Source organism: Pristiophorus japonicus, unplaced genomic scaffold (assembly GCF_044704955.1).
Source record: "Pristiophorus japonicus isolate sPriJap1 unplaced genomic scaffold, sPriJap1.hap1 HAP1_SCAFFOLD_258, whole genome shotgun sequence".
NCBI lineage: Eukaryota > Metazoa > Chordata > Chondrichthyes > Pristiophoridae > Pristiophorus > Pristiophorus japonicus.
The window spans coordinates 939,677-945,473 of NW_027252318.1; the positions used below are offsets into that span (position 1 = coordinate 939,677).

Consider the following 5,797-nt stretch of genomic DNA (forward strand, 5'->3'; position numbering starts at 1 on the left):
TCGTACGATGAGTTGTGCACACTGGACCGGGAGCATGGAACCCGAACGAAAGCATTCTGATGGCGAGGTACCGGTTCTACACGTGCAAGAGGTCTAAAGTCCAGGAAGTGGCAAGCTATGTCACCAAGCTAAGGGGCCTTGCAGGACATTGTAAATTTTGAAGGACATTTGGAGCACAGGCTCAAGGACTTCTATATACTTCGCAAACTTTTGCCTGTCGAGACGCCAACCTTGAGTCAGGCCATAGCGACAGCCCAGGCGTTTATTGCCACCAGTGACAATACTAAGCAAATCTCTCAGCACACAAGTGCTGTTGTTTTATAAACCTTTTATGATGGGGGTCGAGAGTCAAGGAGAGGGAAATAGAGGGGAAAGGGAGAGAGAGAGAGAGAGAGAAGGGGGGAGTTTGAAAGGAAAGGGAAAAGGCAGAAGAGAGTGATGCATATTTAAATACTAAACTAATTTTAAGTAAGCCCCAGTGAGATTTGAACCCATGACCCCTGGTTTACAAGACCAGAGCTCTAATCCCTGAGCTATGGAGCCACCTGCTTTAATAATGACAGTGGAAGGAACAGAAATGAGAGGGGAAGGGGAGACAGGGCAGAAGTGAGAGGGGAAGGGGAGAGCGAGAGTGGAAGGAGTGAGAGAGAGTGGAAGGGGCGAGAGAGGGAGAGAAACGGGAGAGAGTGGTGAAGGAGTGAGAGAGAGGGGGAAGGATAGATCAGGAGAAAGAGAGAGGGTCAGCGGAGAAAGAGAGTAACGGGGAAAGAGAGGTTAAGGGAAGAGAGAGGGAAGGAGTGAGAAAGAGTGAAGAAGAGGACAGAGCAGAAGGGGAGTGAGACAGGGGGAGGGGAGAGAAGGGAAGGGGAAGTGAAGAGAGGGGAAGGAGTGAGGGAGAGGGAGAAGGGGAGACAGGGAGGGGAAGGGGAGAGAGGGAGGTGGGGAGAATGTAGAAGGGGGAGAGAGAAGGGAAGGAGTAGGAAAGAGGGAAGGGGAAAGAGAGGGAGGGGAAAGGGAGAGAGATGGGGAAGGGAAAGAGAGGGAGAAGGGAAGAATCTGAAAGGAAAGGGAAATGAGAGAGGGAAGAGAGAGTGAGAGAGAGGAGGGGAAGGGGAGAGAAAGGGAGGAAGGGGAAAGAGATGTTAAGGGGAGAGAGGGGGAAGGAGTGAGAGAGAGAGAGGGGGAGGGCAGAGAGTGAGGGGAGAGAGGGTGAGGTGAGTGAGGGGGAAATGTGTGAGAGACGGGGAAAACGAGATAGCGGGAAAAAGATGTAGAATGGGTCGTGATGGAGAAGGGAGAGAGAACCTGTTGTTCCAAGGTCAGTCTCAGAGCTGTTTAATATTTATAATTAAAGCCCTTGTTAATTGATGGTGAATTTAAATACTGAGCTAATTTTGAGTAAGAAGCAGTGAAATGTGAACTCACAATCCCTGGTTTACTCGACCAGTGCTCTAACCCCTGAGCTATGGAGCTACCTGGTTTTGGAAAATCAGGGGAAGGAGCAGGAAAGAGAGGGGAAGGGAAAAGAGAGAGTGGAAGGAGTGAGAGAGAGAGGGAAGGGGAAAGAGAGACAGGGGGATGGGGAGAGAAAGGGGGAGGGGAGAGAGAGAAGCGGAGAGATGGTGGAGAGAGTGGGTAGGGGAGAGATGGAAAGGGGGGAAGTTGAGAGGGTGAGGCGAGGGAGACGGGATTGAGTGAGAGAGGGGAATGAGTGAGAGACGGGGAAATCAAGATGGTGGGAAAGGGAGAGAGGGGTAAAAAGATGTCGAACAGGTCATGATGGGTGTTATATATGTAAACCTGTAAATACTTTGTGTTACCACCAGAGGGCTCATCCCCTGGAGTCCCAAGGGTTCCCACAATCCCTTGGGAGCACCTGTACTTCAGGAGGCCTCACAGGCTGGAGAGGCACTCTGGAGACCTGTAATAAAATACTAAGGTCAACTTTGCTTTGAGCCCGCAGCATCTGGTCAGACTCTTTATTCATACACAACAACTGGCGACGAGATACTGATGAACCCAAAGATGCAGAGAACAGTTGGCATCCTGGAGAAATTTTCAGAGGGAGATGATTGGGAAACCTTCGTGGGGCGACTCGACCAATACTTCGTGGCCAACCCCTGAGCTATGGAGCCACCTGCTATAAATAAGCCAGGGGGAGGAGCAGGAAAGAGAGGGGAAGTGAGACAAGGAGACAGAGAGAGGGGAAGGGGAGAGCGAGAGTGGAAGGAGTGAGAGGGGGGGGGAAGGGGAGGGAGAGAGAGAAGGAGAGAGAGAGGGGGGAGGGGAGAGAGATGGGGGGAAGGAGAGAGAGCGGGGGAAGGAGAGAGATAGTGAGGGAAGGGGAGAGGGAGAAGGGGGAAGGTGCGAGAGCGACGGGGGAAAGAGAGAGGGACAGGGGGAAGGGGAGAGAGAGAGAGGGAAGGGGAGAGAGAGTGTGGAAATGGGTGGAGGAAAGAGGGAATGGGTGAGAGAGAGGAAGATGTGAGAGAGAGAGGGGGAAAGGGAAAGAGAGGGAAGGGAACGGCAGAGAGTGGGGAAGGGGAGAGAGTGGGGAAGGGGAGAGAGAGGGGAATGAGTGATAAAGAGAAACGGGGAAAGCGAGAGAGCGGGAATGAGTAAAAAGAGGCAGAATGTGTAGTGATGGGGAAAGCAGGGAGAGAGGGACAAAAGGAGAAAGTTTTCTTTTAGGGTCAGTCTCAGAGCTTTTTTATATTTTGAGCCTTTGTTAATTGACGGTGAATTTTAATGCTGAGCTAATTTTGAGTAGGGCTTTGCTGGAATGTTGAACCCGCGACCTCTGGTTTAATAGACCAGTGCTGTAACCCCTGAGCTATGAAGCCACCTGCTCTGCAACGGAGCAGGAAAGAATGGAGAAGGGAAAAGAGAGAGTGGCAGGGGAGTGAGAGAGGGGGAAGGGGAGAGAGGGAGGAAGAGAGAGTGGAAGGGGAGGAGAGCGGGGGAAGGGGAGAGAGAGAGGTGAAGGGGAGCGAGTGGGAAAGGAGTGAGAGAGAGGGGAAAAGGGAGACAGGGAGGAAGAGAGAGGGGAAGGGGAGAGACAGACGCGGAGAGGAAAGAGGGGGGAAGGGGAGAGAGTGTGTGGAAGGGAGGGAGAGAGTGAATGGAGTGAGAGAGGCAAGGGGAGAGAGGGGGAAGGAGTGGTTAGTGGACAGAGGGGTTGGGGAGAGAAGTAAGATAGACGAGGAAGGAGGGAGAGGGGAAGGAGTGGGGAGCGAATAAAAGTAGAGAGGGAAGGGGAGAGCAAGAGAGGGGAAGGGAGAGAGAGGGGAATGGGAGTGAGGGGGAAGGAGATAGGGTGAGGCGATCGAGTGGAAAGGGGGCAGAGGGGCATGAGTGAAAGACGGGGTAAAAAGATGTAGAACGGGTCGTGATGGGGAAGGCAGAGAGGGCTTTGGAAGGGGAGAGAGAGTGCAAGAGAGACGAGCCTGTTGTTGCATGGTCAGTCTTGGAACTGTTAAATATTTATAATTAAAGCCCTTGTTAATTGACGGTGAATTTAAATACTGAGCTAATTTTGAGTAGGCCCCAGTAAGATTGGAGCTCACAACCAATGGTTTATAAGTCTAGTGCTCTAACTCAGAACTACTAAGCCACATTTGCAGTAGCTGACAGGGAAAGGAGTAGGAAAGAGAGGGGAAGGGAAAAGAGAGATTTGAGGGAGTGAGAGAGAGAGGGAAGGGGAGAGAGAGGGGGAAGGAGAGAGAGAGGGAAGGGAAAAAAGAGACAGGGGGATGGGGAGAGAAAGGGGGAGGGGAGAGAGAGAAGGGGAGAGAGGGTGGAGAGAGTGGGTAGGAGAGAGAGGGAGAGGGGGAAGGTGAAAGGGTGAGGCGAGGGAGACGGGAGAGAGTGAGAGAGGGGAATGAGTGAGAGACGGGGAAAGCAAGATGGTGGGAAAGGGAGAGAGGGGTAAAAAGATATAGAACGGGTCATGATGGGTGTTATATATGTAAACCTGTAAATACTTTGTGTAACCACCAGAGGGCTCATCCCCTGGAGTCCCAAGGGATCCAACAGTCCCTTGGGAGCACCTGTACATAAGGAGGCCTCACAGGCTGGAGAGGCACTCTGGAGACCTGTAATAAAAGACTAAGGTCACACTTTGCTTTGAGCCCGCAGTATCTGGTCAGACTCTTTATTCATACACAACAACTGGCGACGAGATACTGATGAACCCAAAGATGCAGAGAACAGTTGGCATCCTGGAGAAATTTTCAGAGGGAGATGATTGGGAAACCTTCGTGGGGCGACTCGACCAATACTTCGTGGCCAACCCCTGAGCTATGGAGCCACCTGCTATAAATAAGCCAGGGGGAGGAGCAGGAAAGAGAGGGGAAGTGAGACAAGGAGACAGAGAGAGGGGAAGGGGAGAGCGAGAGTGGAAGGAGTGAGAGGGGGGGGAAGGGGAGGGAGAGAGAGAAGGAGAGAGAGAGGGGGGAGGGGAGAGAGATGGGGGGAAGGAGAGAGAGCGGGGGAAGGAGAGAGATAGTGAGGGAAGGGGAGAGGGAGAAGGGGGAAGGTGCGAGAGCGACGGGGGAAAGAGAGAGGGACAGGGGGAAGGGGAGAGAGAGAGGGAAGGGGAGAGAGAGTGTGGAAATGGGTGGAGGAAAGAGGGAATGGGTGAGAGAGAGGAAGATGTGAGAGAGAGAGGGGGAAAGGGAAAGAGAGGGAAGGGAACGGCAGAGAGTGGGGAAGGGGAGAGAGTGGGGAAGGGGAGAGAGAGGGGAATGAGTGATAAAGAGAAACGGGGAAAGCGAGAGAGCGGGAATGAGTAAAAAGAGGCAGAATGTGTAGTGATGGGGAAAGCAGGGAGAGAGGGACAAAAGGAGAAAGTTTTCTTTTAGGGTCAGTCTCAGAGCTTTTTTATATTTTGAGCCTTTGTTAATTGACGGTGAATTTTAATGCTGAGCTAATTTTGAGTAGGGCTTTGCTGGAATGTTGAACCCGCGACCTCTGGTTTAATAGACCAGTGCTGTAACCCCTGAGCTATGAAGCCACCTGCTCTGCAACGGAGCAGGAAAGAATGGAGAAGGGAAAAGAGAGAGTGGCAGGGGAGTGAGAGAGGGGGAAGGGGAGAGAGGGAGGAAGAGAGAGTGGAAGGGGAGGAGAGCGGGGGAAGGGGAGAGAGAGAGGTGAAGGGGAGCGAGTGGGAAAGGAGTGAGAGAGAGGGGAAAAGGGAGACAGGGAGGAAGAGAGAGGGGAAGGGGAGAGACAGACGCGGAGAGGAAAGAGGGGGGAAGGGGAGAGAGTGTGTGGAAGGGAGGGAGAGAGTGAATGGAGTGAGAGAGGCAAGGGGAGAGAGGGGGAAGGAGTGGTTAGTGGACAGAGGGGTTGGGGAGAGAAGTAAGATAGACGAGGAAGGAGGGAGAGGGGAAGGAGTGGGGAGCGAATAAAAGTAGAGAGGGAAGGGGAGAGCAAGAGAGGGGAAGGGGAGAGAGAGGGGAATGGGAGTGAGGGGGAAGGAGAGAGGGTGAGGCGATCGAGTGGAAAGGGGGCAGAGGGGCATGAGTGAAAGACGGGGTAAAAAGATGTAGAACGGGTCGTGATGGGGAAGGCAGAGAGGGCTTTGGAAGGGGAGAGAGAGTGCAAGAGAGACGAGCCTGTTGTTGCATGGTCAGTCTTGGAACTGTTAAATATTTATAATTAAAGCCCTTGTTAATTGACGGTGAATTTAAATACTGAGCTAATTTTGAGTAGGCCCCAGTAAGATTGGAGCTCACAACCAATGGTTTATAAGTCTAGTGCTCTAACTCAGAACTACTAAGCCACATTTGCAGTA

The 5,797-nt window shown here is 52.4% G+C and overlaps 1 non-coding gene across 1 annotated transcript; it reads right to left on the reverse strand.

Moving 5' to 3' along the window:
- Positions 1-470: 470 nt before the first annotated feature.
- On the reverse strand, positions 471-543 carry trnat-ugu (transfer RNA threonine (anticodon UGU)). Its single transcript has one exon. It is a non-coding gene; the product is annotated as a tRNA-Thr (tRNA).
- Between the last annotated feature and the right edge of the window lie 5,254 nt (positions 544-5,797).